Source organism: Lepidochelys olivacea (genome assembly GCF_965140295.1).
Source record: "Lepidochelys olivacea isolate rLepOli2 genome assembly, chromosome: 5".
In the NCBI taxonomy this organism is placed as follows: domain Eukaryota; kingdom Metazoa; phylum Chordata; order Testudines; family Cheloniidae; genus Lepidochelys; species Lepidochelys olivacea.
The window spans coordinates 91,039,344-91,054,888 of NC_140415.1; positions in this window are offsets into that span (position 1 = coordinate 91,039,344).

The following is a 15,545-nucleotide window of genomic DNA, read 5'->3' on the forward strand; positions in this document are numbered from 1 at the left end:
AATTTGAGAAACTTTAGATTTGGACCTAACTTAGGTCCATCTCTACATCTTACCTGTTAAACCATAAAATTACCACAATCGTGTGATATCAACAATGAGTATAAAACCTTTATGCCATTAGAGAATGTGTGCTTTTAGCTCAACTTTTATTACTTCTCTTAATTAACTTACAAAGCTTCAATAACAAAGACATGCCAAGTAGCTTTGACTTGACTGAGGAGGGATAAAGAGGGTTATTTCCTGCAATAAGTGGGTCTTTTGAGCTGGGGAAAGTATCACCTAGAGCAGCAAGAAACCTGCAACTTAATTCTCCCCATTCTTCCTCTCTCTCTCTCATTCACACACATGCAGGCTCCCATTAGACCTTGTTAAAGGGCTAGGGGGATGTATTTATTGTACTGTACTGATTTCTTCTCTCTTGGGGGGGGGTGGGGGAGGAGGGATACAGGGGGCATCTATGATAGCCCAAAAGGGTTTTTTAAAATGCAAAAGGCCCAATAAAGCAAAGGGGGTTCTCCCTTTTGAGGCCCCATCCTGGAAAAAACAGGCATCTTTGGCAATGAGAGATCATAAAACCTCCTGTAACAGTTTATCTGTACAACTGATCTAGGCTGGTGTCCTGAGCCAAAAAGCTGGGCTGGGGGAGGGGTGGTCAGTAGCAATCTCACTACACCCTGAGAGGCGGGGGGAGGGGTGACTGGGCATGGTTGTTGTATAGATTTGGAAGGTAAAGGGAAAGCAGAATGGAAGGGTAGGTGTGTGTGTGTGTAGGGAGGGGCGGCTTCTGTGGCTTGGCCTTGCTTAGAAGCGAAGGAACAAAAGCCTCCATTTTGATGGCTCTTCTTCACTAAAGCCCCATCAGCTCCATTTACTAACACTCAATAGCTGAGGCCCAACAGCAGCAGTAGTAGCAGCTCCCGCCGAGCTCCCAGCCCCTCCTCAGATGCGCACTTCCCAGCAGAAAGGAGAATGAAGAAGGAGACAGAGAAAGAGAAAGAAAGAAGGCGAGGGGAGGGGGGAGGGGAGGGAAAGAAAAGGGAAAAAACCCTTGCTGACACGGGGCATAACTTAATTTTCACGGTGCCGGGACAGCTGTATCGTGTAATCTGCCATGGCATGCCATTAAAACTTCAATGCCTTTACTGACCCAGAAGGGAAACTCAGACCGTGGAGAGTCTTTTGAAAAGAAGTGGTGATCTTTCACGATTTATGAGCTTGTCTTAAAGAAACAGACTCCACTCACTTTAAATTAATCACCCTTTTCAGGGTACATTGAAATCTGGGGTCTCAGCTGAAGAGTGTGGAGACCTGGCACCTTGTGAATGCCTGCCCTGTCTTTATTATTATTATTTTTATTTTATTTTATTTTATTTTTCTGCCCACTGAAAAGCTTGGAGTGCAGAGGAACTGTATCTTGCAAATTGAGGTGCAAAATCCAATTACACCGACTCAGTGAAAGCTTGAATGGCGTAGCTGTGGAGCTTACACAGTCTTCTCCTTGCATACATTGTGCAAAAAGGAACAGAACCTGAGAAATATGAGGCGTTCAGGTCTTGAACACTAATGAAATGTGAGACATCAGCTATGATTCAGCAGCTAAAAACAAAATTGCAGCTATTTCCCCAGCACCCATTCTTTGCACAGGCCAGAGAACAAAGGGTTCTAAACACCCCTTAATAAAATTTAAACAATTTGGAAATCATAAAAAATGCCCATTGTAAGGAAGTGTAGATAAAACACTTCCTTACAGTGTTCCTAGCAAAACAGGCAGGATTTACAACAAGAATTCCCAGGCCAGATCCTCAGCTGGTGTAAATAGGCTTATCTCCATTGTCTTCAGTGGTGCTATGGTGATTTACCCCAGATGAGTCTCCAGTTCCCTCTGTTCAGCACTTGCCACAGAAGATTTCCAAGTTCACTTGATTAGGAGCTTTCTTTGTATACTTTTTAAAAAATGCAATGATAATAAATGACTGTGCAATACGAAGATGCAGAGCAAGGTACCAGTAATGTACTTACAACTTTCAGTGTCTCTGAGCATCAACACTAATTTTCTCTCTTCAGTGAAAGCATTAAGGTGACCCTCCCTCTTGCAACTTAAGCCAAACAAAAAACTTCATTAAGACAGGGTTATTGCTGGAAATAAAGTAAGATATGGGAATAAGATATGAGGTCAGAATTAAACTTTTTTATGGAACCTAAGATCTGAATTAATTAATTAACCTACCTTAAGAGACTATTCCAATGACTCTCAAAATGTACTGAGTATCATTCTACTCTACCTTTGTTAGACGTCCATCTCTGTTCAGCAGCCCGTTTTGCCAGTCCTTTGAATAGTTAATTATGACAAGTGTGGTAAGTGAGCATTCAAGAGACTGACAAAAATTGGCTGCTCAGCAGAGGTGGGCTTCTAACAAAGGCAGAGCAGAATGATATGAAGTACGTTTGGGGATTCACTGGAATAATTGCTTAAGGTGGGTGGTAAGGTTCCACAAACAAGTTTAACTCACCTCATATCCATGCTAATGTTCCACCTACAACCAGAAACCCCCGTAACCCCACTACATTTACATTTCCCCACTTTCCTCCCCCAGACACTCCATGTTGACATGTGAACTGCTATCCAGCCACCACATTCTGTCCACAGATATGCCCATCCTCTATGCTATCAGTTTGACAGATCTAGCTTTTCCCTTTACAGATAATCTATAAGCACCTTTCCCCATCACTCATTCCATTAGGAGCTAGGGTACCAAGTCTTCACTATTCATACTCTATATACAGACTAGAAATCTCACTGTGTCTATCTGATTTCCCCCATTGATTTCCTCCTGACTAAGTGATCCTGTGCCCTTTAGATACAGCCCAGATATGCATCTTTACCCTGTAATCTCCAAACAGGTGAAGAGCTGGCCCCTTAGATGCAGGTGTCAGTGCATTACATTCACAGAAACAGGCTGAGGTCTTATTTCTTTCTCCTGGAGGAGAGTTGTGAGAAAGCATGTGTGCAGAATGTACATGCCTCTTTCATTTATAATCAATGGTATGAAAAGTTTCCAGAGTCGCAATACTTTTGGGATCTCCACTCTCATTACGTGGAGAGCAGGTGATTTTATAGGATTAGAGTCACAGCTGTATATTTGGAACATTGGGCCAGATTCTGTGCTGCATCTCCTGAGCTTCCCTTTTATTCACTCAGCCCTGTTTGAGTAACCTTGAAATCTTCTGAGTATGGTTGAACACTCTTGGAGGATGGAGCACAAGACACCCACTGGCTCCTCAAAACCCAAATTTAGCAAGTTCCGTTTCAAGACTCAGAAGGTGAGCACACAGGTGCACAAGGACACTAAATTCATTTTGTTGCCTTATGGCAAGATGATTGCATGTGTATAGAGACATGGTGATTTACAGCAAGACCCTCAATAGCACATGTCCACCTGACATCACTTGTGCTATTGTGTGAAGAACGGAAACGAGGAAGCAGAGTTCCCTTTGCATTGTGCAAAAAAAATAAAAACAAAAACCTTTGTTCAGGAAAACAAAGGAATGAAATAAGAAGACTAACCTTGTTTGTGCCCAATACACTGAGAATATTGGTGTTTTTATGTAAATATTGCCCCAGAGTGTTGTCACGGTCAGTGAGACTGAGTTGTTTCCCACATAGAGTATGTGCAGAGGGTATAGGGAACAATGCTGTGGGTAGGGGTGAGAAGGCAGCTTTAGCTTATTCAGCAGAGATTTTGAAAACGGTGCTGTATGTATTTGGGAATTCATTTCACTTGCCTGTCTGGATGAGACACTCCTCTTTTTCTCTTTTCTGTGGTCCTCCTTTGGATTTCTATCTGACCCCAAAAGCATGGAGTTGAAGGAAAGATGGAGAATCCCAAGGTATACACTAACTTGAAATGAAAAACCCAAATGGCAGAACAGCTGTGCATGTAATGCACACAGGAGAGTTATAGGTAGTTATTTTCCCATCTAAATGCTATAAAATAGAATGTACGAATGTATGAATACAGTCAAAATTAAGGTCTAAAGTGTAAATGAATTCTTCCCCAGTAGAATTACTGTGAAGGCTCCCCCCCCCGCCCCCAAGATGAAGGAAATAAAAGTTATTACATTAAGAATATATATTGTGGAGATAAAGGAAGAAGGAGACACGCCTCAGGGCCCTATTTCACCCTGGGGTGTTCGCTACTTCCCACCACCCAACACAGATGTAATGAGGTTAAGTGGTGTCCGTATAAAATAAGTAAGAACTACTAACTATTCCTCAAGAAAGGCTTTTAATGTTTTTCGACTATAACAACAGCATAAACAAAACAAAACAAGGAAAACCAAAGACCAGCACTGAATAAGAATTAATTCAAACGGCAGATTATATTGAAGACAAGCAGAAGTACATGTAATATTGTGGACCATTTGTGAGTTCCTGAACAGTGATTCTACATATGCTGGTCCTGGCAGGTCATCATAAAATCCCCAAAGACAAGCATAAGTAAAGCTCTTATTCACCAGTTTTATATTCCTGGTGACAAAATATTTTAAAGGCAACACAACTATACATATAAGGAGCTTATGAATGACAGCACTACATGCATCCGGTCGGACTACTTGAAAGAGAAGCACAAATACATGCAAAGCTATTATGCATCAGCCACCTACTATTGACTTTATGCTACAGTATCAATACAACTATGATTAATTTGGCTCGAGTGACCAGACTTCTTAAGTCCGTTGACTTACCCTTCAGTCGGCCGCTTTCCACACTGGCCAGGTACAGACAGTCGAGAAGTGCACATCCCTTTGGTTCAGGGGGTGTGGGTCAGGTTTCCCTTATGACTGAAAACACACACACAGTCCCGTGGCTTTGTCTTTTATATGGTCTGATGGCCATGTTTTAGAACAGACCAATTAGATCTTGAATGTGGGTAATTTGGGGTTGATAAGTACCTAGGAGTCAGCATAAATTGTTATCTGGTTGCAGCGCATCCTGACCATACAAGCTTAAGCTTTATTTTTGCAAGGCTTACATTTTGAAGTATACGAAGTTTGAGGCCTAACATTTGCAATACTTCTATTCCATTCAAGCTTCACAAGACGGTTGTTTAATTTATTCACATATATGTTTTGTTTGATCTTTTAAGGGAAGCACGCTACAATATATAAATCAGTGTCCCCAAACTTTTGAGTGTCGTGCCCCCCTCCAGCCCCAAGCCAGGGCCGGGAGCAGGGCCATGGCTCGGGGTGGTGGGGGTGATGCAGACAGGGTAAGGGGGCTGCAGCTAGGGGTGGATCTGGTGCTGGAAGCGGGGACAAGGACAGAGCTGGAAGCCTGGGGTTGAGGCTGGGGCCGGTTGCGGGGCCAGAAGCGGAGCCGCGCTGAGGCTGGGGACAGGGACAGGCGCTGGGCCAGGAGCAGGGGATGCAGTTGCAGGCGAGACCAGAGCAGAGTTGAGGGCGGGGAGGGGCTGGGTAATGCTCCCTCCCCGCCCCCTGTCGGGGCTGGCCCCCCAAAGTTTCCTCCACACCCCCTTAATGGAGTGTGCTCCACAGTTTGGGGACCTTTGGTATAAATCATGGTAATACAAATTATATACCTAAAATCCATTTCAGGTGAGCACAAAAATCCAGTCTGATATTTTATCTATCATCATAGGCATATGTCATTAATAATGTCAAATCAGATCACAAATCTATTAAAGCAGAAGATGCAATCGTGCCATCTTTATGCAGGCAAAAACTCTCAAATAATCCCTGTTTTAAAATTCTGGTTTAAGAATCAGGATTCTTGCAAGCTACTAAACCAGCTGAGTTAACAAGCCCTGCTAGGTACAAAGCTCAGGTTTAAAGAACTTGTAAGCTGTACAGACACACATGGTAGAATGTGTAGGTTCAGTGAACCAAAAAGCTCAGATGCAAGAAATCCACAGACACGATTCCCATAGCAAACTCCAGAAGATAAATAGCTCCTCCTTTTCAAGAAATGTACAAGTTCCGCTGCAGGAACTGGTGGAACTTATATAGTCAATAAACCAAACTTTGGTTCAAAGAAACTGTGCTAGAGAAACTTTCTGGTAGTGGAACAGCCATTTTTTTGGGTCATAATCTGCACATCACTTTTTATCCTGTTGAGAATTGCATATGCTTAAAAGAGTCTAAAGAGAAATAGGTGCTAGATGTCTGTATAAGAAAGTCTGAACTTCCAGTTCAGGTGTTGGATTACTAATTATAATTTGAAATAGAAATGCCTTCATGGGATTAATTGATAAAAATTTAATTGATTAATGTTTCTATAATGCATTGAGTTTTAAGTATTGTTATATACAAGTTATTATGATAACTGATCAAAATTTGAAGAACAGCTAAGGAAATTCTCCAACCAATATCTTTTGGCTCAGATAGAGTTTTGGTGAGAAATCAATATACCTTCAACAAACAGAACCTCATAAGAATACTCTAGTTTGATTTTTAAAAAAAACGCAGCACTCTAAATGGTTAAAAATCAGGGAACTTGGAGTTAATGGTCCAGATTCAGTTATTGTGCACAACATTTAAAATAGACAGCTGCAGGACCTGGTGCTGCCCCAGGGTTCAGCGGGAGGGCTGTGGCACCTGCCTCTAAGGTAGTCTGCTGCAGGTGGGTGGTGAAAGGGCCAGCACCTCCCTGCTAAATCCTGTTAATTGGGGCCATGGAGGACCCTATAGGCACTCATGCTGGAGATAAAGCATCCTTGGTGGTTCTGGTGGTGGAGAGAAGAGAGTTCTAGCTCCCGGGAGGTATTTCAATAGGTTCAGCAGTTCTCTGAAAATCCAAAGAGACCCTCCAAAACACTTGATGTTAGTCCATCACTTATCAGAAGTAGAGCCTTGGTAAGATTTTTACAGTTGGAACGAAACCAGTGAATTATTGACTCTTTGCTATTCCCTGTGAGGCTTTAGCCCCTTGGGTCCAGTCTTTTTGTGGGTCCACCATTCCTTGGTGGGCTACTGAAGTCACACTAAAAATTAACATGGGGAAATTATTCCCCAGCCCAGAAGTAACACTACATTAGGTCCAGGCCTTGTAGGTCTCAGACTTGAGTCAATTAAAAATTACGCCATTACATTTGAGACTCACTACTTGGTGGGGCATTCCATTCCCTCACTTAGATTTTCGTTATCCATATTGTAGGTCTCCGTCTCTCTGGTGGTCTCATGGGTATCCTGCATTATGATACAGTCTTGCTATTTTTTCCATAGCACCCATGTCTCATTCAATGCACAGGCTTGACTGTACTCATTGCATGAATCAGGGCTGCGAAATGAATGAAGATATTCCCCACATATTGCCCAAGATATTGCCCACAGCATCCAGGGTCATTCATTGCCAAAGGTGGAAACTGGGGGGGCCAGAGACCTGCATGAAAGGAAAGGGTTGTTTTACAGGTAAGGTAGTTGACTGGGATCCAGGAGAACTTGGTTATAGCTGTATCTCTGTCATAGACTTCCTATATAGTCACCTAAATGAAAATATTGACAGATATCCATATTTATGTGTCCTTTATTTTCTGTGTGCATATATTTAGACACCTAAGGTCTGAAGTTCAGAAGCGCTGAGCACTACCAAGTCCAACTGAAGTCAATGGGAACTATGAATGCTCACCACCTCTGAAAAAATCAGATCTCAGACTGGGCACCCAATCAGTGAAGTATCCAAAATTAGTGGACACCTACACATTTTGACCTTACCCTATTTGTGCCCAAGTTCCACACATGTAAAATGAGGAGAGTAATACTTTATCATCTCACAATGGGGTTGTGAAGATAAATTCACTAATGTTTGTGAATTATTCAGATACCAGGCCAATGAGTGTCAAAGAAAAGCCTATGAGGAAATTAATAATTTGCTATTCAGTGCAGGTCTTGGATGGTGTGCAGTAAATAAGACATGGAGCCATAGACTGATGAGGAAAACAAGTATTGAGTAGCTATTTTCTTCATGGAGTACTATCCACCATGTGCACTGAATGAAGCAGAGGTCTTGTGAGAAAATACTATGTGATCATGTAACTGAAGACTACATCATAATGCATTTGCACAAGGGGGGACAAATTAAGGGCGCAAAGGCAACAGTAATTTTAACACTACTTAACTTTTGAGTGTGTGACTTTGCAATCTTAATAATATCCTAAGCAGAATGCCACCCATTTTGCATCCATTGCAACCCATACCATCTTCAACACAGGGTTGTGTTCTACCGACAAGAGTGAGTTATGAATTAGATCTGGGTGAATAACAATTTTTTCAGGTCACTGGCAATTCAAAAAAATGTGTTTCAGGTACGAAGCAGCTGTAAACTCAACTGGCCCCTGTGGACTTTGTGCTGCACCAGCATGACAAAAACCATCCAGAGTGTACTGATGAATCTAGGCATTAGCATTAAAATAAAAAAACAATTTAAGGCTGATCCTTCAAATCTTCAGAAATATCACATGGTAACATGCTGAGTTTGATTAAAAACCATAAATGAACAGGTTTCAGAGTAGCAACCGTGTTAGTCTGTATTTGCAAAAAGAAAAGGAGGACATGTGGCACCTTAGAGACTAACCAATTTATTTGAGCATGAGCTTTCGTGAGCTACAGCTCACTTCATCGGCTGCATTCGATGAACTAAGCTGTAGCTCACGAAAGCTTATGCTCAGATAAATTGGTTAGTCTCTAAGGTGCCACAAGTCCTCCTTTTCTTTTTTCATAAATGAACAGTAAACATTCTGGTGTTGCTAAGTTATAAACGGTTAAAAATTGCCATTTCCCTTTTGTCATTTACAGTCCTCTGCAAAAAATCAGCAGCCTACCAAAATAATAAATGGCAATAAACATCGGAGGCCAGACTTATATCACTACCAAAGCAGAATCCTCAGCAAACACTGCATTTGGAGCTGTTGGAGCAACTTGAGCTGTGGGAAACGGGAGTGGGGCTGGGCTTGGCTCCCTTTGCTTCCAAGTATGCACTATGACCCCAGTCACCCATTCCTACCTCTGGGGACACTACTTGGACCAGGAACTCTCCATCTCTTGGGGAGAGGGAGAGCCAACGCCAACTGGACTGGGCTGCCTCTGACTACACCCTGCACATGACACCAGACCAACCTCTGGGATAGCAGCCTTCTCCTAACACAGTCAACTACCACCTAAAGTAGTTAGTCCTGCAGCTCGAGTGACAGAAGCCTGCACTACCGTGCTGAAGGATCAGGGGTCAAGTCTTGCTAATGAGGGAGTTATTAGAACTGTATATAGTGTCAGTGACTGGAACATGGGATGTTGTACCCAATGGTTAGAGCAGTAGTGGTAGTCAGGAATCAGAGACCAGGGTCACAGCTGGAGTCAAAAGCCAGGCACCAAAGCCAAGGATCAAAGCCAAAGTCAGGAATTGGAGAAGAGGGTCAGGGCCAGGTTACCTGGAGTGAGGCAAGGTAGGAACAGGGTTGGGAACAAGCTGGCACAGGAGCTATTGCAGCCATAAACAAATGCTTTGAGCAGCCACTGCCACTGCTGGCCTTGAGAGCTGGTCTGCTCTTCCCACCAATCAGGCTGTATAGCCGACCAGGCAACTTACTACAGGCCATTTTTGTTCCTGAGGTTGATGGAAAACTGGCTCTGTTGCAGGCCCTCTTTCCTGACATGTAGCATAATTTGTTTTTGGGGTTTTTTTTGCCTTTTAAGTAGTACATCAAAAGAACATTATTTAGGTAGCTAAGTCACACATTTGAAAGTTAGGAAATACCAGATATATGGTTGTCTGTGCTCCATTGTACATACCCTTTAAGATACAGTCTTTAATTACACAATCACATAGTATTTTTTACGAGACCACTGCCTCCTTCAATGTACATACTAGATACACAAAGAGACAGAATGATGATTGCACAGGCAACCAGAAATCTAACATTCCTTAATTTCCAAGCTCATGACTTTTCAACCTAACATTCTTTTAATGTCCTTGTGTGGGTGTGAGTGTAACATAGAATATGGGGATTTTATTCCACTCTCCCTCTGGAAGGGAAGTGGAACAAAAAGCAGCAGGGGTACAGCACAGGAGGTTGGAATGCTGGTTCCAGGTCATGATCCTCCCAGCCTAATGGAAGCATATCTGTGGTACTCTGGGGGGGGTGGGGGAGGGGCTATCCTGATGTGGGAGAGGCCAGGCAGCTTTCTTCAGCATTGTTCCTTTTCAATCCCATCAAGATTTCAGCTGAAAATTAATTGTGACTATGACAACATTAATATATGCCTTATATCCCTCACTGCAATGTGTGACTATCCATTCTCGGGGCGGGGGGGGGTTGAGGGTGTAGCCTATTGGTATAGGTATTTGCTAGGTAAGGCATAACCATAAGTTAAGGCAGTAAAGCAATGAGCCTGCTTCAGGTGTGTATCCTGTAAGACATTGGCTTAAGCAGTTAGCATAAGGCTTTGAGGCCTGTGAACTTTGGAATAGATAAATGGCCCAAAAGTTGCCCTGAGTTTTGGGGAACTGGGAAAGGGGAACCGCAAGAACATGGAACTGACACCAGCTTTTGGATAGTTTAGGATGGGAACGGTAGGTGTCTGATCACAAGAGCACCATGATAACGAATTAATGTATATGATAATAAGTTGAGATGATTAATACACTAACCTATAGGAGAAGGGCACCCCAACATTAGTAGTGTGAGGAAATACAAATGAGGAAGAGGGGAGAAAGCTCTTCTAAATATGCATTAGACATAACAGCATCAGTGTAACACACTCTAAAAGTTGTATCCCAGGCGGTGTGCGGAGGAAAGGGAGAGATGTAGCCCTTGGAAGGTGCCAGGATGATGACCACTGGCAATGGTGATAAGGAAGGTGATGGTGCTGAGGAAGATAATGGCTAACATATCAGGTTGTTCTACAAGGGATGGTGTGAGTATATGGATGTTCAGATGCACATTCTGTATTATCTCTATCTATCTTACTGGCTGAGAATGTTGGTGATTTGCCAGCTGTACTAATATACTATTACAGATACAGAAGGATTTTCCTAAGTGTGAGTTTTGCAATCATGCACATCAGGTCTCCCAAATGAACAGTAATTTTAATAATACTCATCCTGACCTTGGGACAAGAACCTACCAAACCTCAGAGTGTTGGTGAGAATTCATAAGTAATCACTCTGATTAATACACAATCCATAGATCAGGCAACAAGGCGCAGCAGCATTCAAGGATAACATGGGAGCACAGCTCCTGTGTGCAGATGGAGGTGGTGGTAAAGCACAGGGGCTCTGTGCAGATAGCTCTGGTTTCTGGCAGGTCTTGGGAGATTCAGAGGTTTGGGGGCCAAATCCCCTTCCTGTTCTCTTGTATGGGGGAAAATTATCAGTCAGAATATCAGAGAATTCAAACTTGCTGCGTTTTCTGCCTCCCCATGCCCAAGTAGAGGACAATTTGCCCTTAGTTTTCTAAAGTTTTCCTAGTATGTTGGTCTGCCCACCTCTAGGTTCTTATAGATTTAGGGAAGCTCAAAAGATAAAGTACATGAGTAAAATCCTAGCCCCATTGAAGTCAATGGCAAAACTCCCATTGGGCCAAGATTTCGCCCATGTGTGACTTTAAAAACATGGAACAGAAAATATGGCATTTTCTCACACACAGTTAATCAGAATGGAGGCATGTGGATGCTACAAAATATTTTCATGATAATTGAGGGAACAGGTTGGTGGGGTTTTTTGTCCTGGCCTGCTGTCTAATTGCTGTTGTATGTACACAAAAAGCTAGGTACAAAAAAACCCCAAAAGACAAAAAATGTTTTTTGTCAATGTCTGGAAATAATATAATTAAGTTCAACATTCTCCCAGGGAAAATCATACCAAAAACAGTACCATGGTATTATCAGAATATCACCAGGACCTACTGCATTCATCTAAGAGTTATAAAGAACAAAATAACTAAGCAGATGGGCTATCATCAAAAATATATCATTTAGACCCCTCCAAAATACAATGACAAAAACTCAACTGCTATACTGGAGGGTAGTCAGAGTTCTACCCTTCTTTAAATAAAGTGCTAGGGTTTCTAATTATAGACTAGTGAGATGGCACACAATATTATACAGGTTTGTGAACCTGGTGAGGATTATGGGGAACTCCAAGAAGACCTAAGAAAACTAGGCAAAAAAAAAAAAAAAAGGCTACATGAAATTAATTGCTGACAAGATAAAGGTAGTACACATTGCGAGCAATATTTTAAACTATCCATCCACACAGACTGGTTCTGTGTTAATTATAACCTCTTAGGAAAATAATCCAGGCATCATTGTGGAGCGGCAGTAGAGCTGAGTTTTCATCCCAGATTACTCTAATTCAGACAGGGTAGGATTTGAAACTGGATGTCCTGTATCCCAATTCAGGGCTTTAGCAACGCCCTGCCAACACTTCTGTTTTTGCAAATATGTTAAAAGGATTTTGTTTTCATTCTAATGCAGAATGAAAAAGTAGCTAAGAAACCAATTTGTCATCCTCTGGTCATCTCTACTTCCTGCCAACAATGACACCTGGATTATTTTCCTGAGAGGTTACAATTAAATCAGAGCAGAGTTTTTCATCCCAGATCACTCTAATTCAGGCAGAGCAAGGGCTTGCATCTAGGTCTCCCAGATTCCAAGCCAGTGTCTTAACCAGCAGGTTAGAGAATCTGTTTCTTGTGCTCTCTCTCTCTTGAGCCAAAAAACCTTTTAGACAAAGTCTTCATTGAAGCCAAAAAGATTTGGATTTGACAAAATTTGAGCAGGGATACGGTCCAGAGTGACCTAAACAAATTGGAGGATTGGGCCAAAAGAAATCTGATGAGGTTCAACAAGGACAAGTGCAGAGTCCTACATTTAGGAAGGAAGAATCCCATGCACCGTTACAGTCTGGTGACCGGCCGGCTAAGCAGCAGTTCTGCAAAAAAGGACCTGGGGATTACAGTAGACGAGAAGCTGGATATGAGTCAGCAGTGTGCCCTTGTTGCCAAGAAGGCCAACAGCGTATTGGGCTGTATTAGTAGGAGCACTGCCAGCAGATTGAGGGAAGTGATTATTCCCCTCTATTCGGCACCGGTGAGGCCACACCTGGAGTATTGTGTCCAGTTTTGGTCCTCGCATTACAGAAGGGATATGGACAAATTGGAGAGAGTCCAGCGGATGGTAACGAAAATGATTAGGGGGTTGGGGCACATGACTTATGAGGAGAGGCTGAGGGAACTGGGTTATTTAGTCTGCAGAAGAGAAGAGTGAGGGAGGATTTGATAGCAGCCTTCAACTACCTGAAGGGGGGTTCCAAAGAGGATGGAGCTAGGCTATTTTCAGTGGTGGCAGATGACAGAACAAGAAGCAGTGATCTCAAGTTGCAGTGTGGGGGAGGTCTAGGTTGGATATTAGGAAACACTATTTCACTGGAATCAGTTACCTAGGGAGGTGATGGAATCTCCATCCTTAGAGGTTTTTAAGGCCCAGTATGACGAAGCCCTGGCTGGGATGATTTAATTGGGGACTGGTCCTGCTTTGAGCAGGGGATTGGACTAGATGACCTCCTGAGGTCTCTTCCAACCATAATATTCTATGATTGTAAAATTTAAAATGTTCTGACCAGCTCTGAGAGTCAGTGAAGATGCCTGAGCTATGTGAAGTGGCAATAAAAAAAAATAAAAAAAAAATATCCGGCTGCATTAAGAACAGAAAAGAGAAATATGGGCAATATTCTATTATATACTTCAGTAATGTGCCCTGAGTTTGAATATTATATTTGGATTTGGTCACTTCATCTCAAAGAAAAAAGACAAAGTAAATATAGAAAAGTCCATACAAGGACACCAAAAATGATTAGAGGCATGACAGGGATTTCAACCAATGAGAGATTAAAACGACTACGTCTATTTAGTTTAGTAGTTCGCAAACTTTTTTTCAGTGAAGCTCCCTTGTGGTGGATTGGTGGACGTAAGTCTTCATAACGCCTCATGGTATGCTCCACTGCAGGTACCTGGGTTTTGCCTGTCTATTTCTTCTCTTCAGTCCCTGAATATTATATCTATATTTTCCCTGCCATCCCTACCTTGTACCCTTCTCCGTGCACAGCTTCTTGTCTTATTTTTCTTTTCTGTGAATTTTTTCATTGTATATTTTTGTTATTATTTATGCTCCCTTCTGCTGGTGGGTTCACTTCATCATCCTTTCCCCAGCCTCCCACTCACTTGAAAGACTACATGCTGCTGCTTGGGTTGGGGGGCCTTTAGAGAGCTTTGTGAGGCTGGGGTGCAGGTACTCCTGCTACTGAGCTAAGTGCTTTGGTAGCAGAGAAGACAAAAGGTTGGGTTGCATCTGGCTACATTAGGTCACTACAAGAGCACAGAAGGAAGATGGATGTGCAGTGTGTGTGGGGACATATCTGCAGTGGAGGCAGGCCAAATACACACACACACACACACACACACACACACACACACAGAAAACTGTATCAAAAATACCAGGCTACCCAACAAAAATGGCATTTCGATTTGTAGTTTCCAGACGAGAAGCTGTGCCAGGGTTTGAAAGAATATTCCTTGCTAAGCTGTGGACCACTTTGCAGAGAGCTATCCCTGAAGGTGCGGTGCTTCTGAATTGAAATGAGTAATTTAGATGCTTAGTACTGTATCTGTATAGCCCATTGAAACCATAAAGTGCTACATAAGTGTAAAGTATTATTAAATTCAAATAATCAAAATACGCAAAGTAACAAATATTCAACGCCTGCCCCCAAGAGAAACACAAATACAGTACTGTTCTAATACATGCTTCAGTTTACAGATCTGCTGCTGAAGTTTCTGACTAACGGTAAGTTATTTGTTCAGAAAGATTTTATGGAGCTCATAAAAACTCAATTACAGTTTTAAAATAACTTGTAGTTTTTCTGTAACGTGATGCTGCCATCTCAGTTCCCAGAGGGTATATTAAATTCAAGTAGCAATAACAAATCATTTAAGCAATAAATAAATAACCTGAGACTGTGAGTTGTTAAGAGTTAATAGTCTCCCATACACTCAATAGAGGCTGAGGCTCCACTCTATTAAAGTGACCCCCAGGGCCATGGGCCAAATTGCACCCAGTTGTTTTGTGGAAGGTATTCATCCCTCACACATTCATTTCCTTCTTTATGTTGTCTCTTTTCATCAGTGAAGGCACTCTGCAGTCCCTGAGTCCAGAGAACAATTACGGTACAGTCTCAGAGAAAAGAAAGAAAACTGGGGTCATAAATATGTTAAATGAGTGCGTGGGTTTAAGTGGCTTTGTAAACTAAACACGAAGGAAACCGCAGACTAATTAATGAATATGAAGCAGCATGATAGAAATGTTTTAAGAGGAAATTCACATTTCTTTCTCCCCTAAAGTTTTTTAAATTGTTTTTTCTCTTCTTTTTAACATTCATTCCAGCAGGATGATCACAACACACCAAATGCTTACATTTTCCTGAAACAGTTTTCATGTGGGAACTGGTTTCAGAGATAATTGAACTGATAACTCACTAA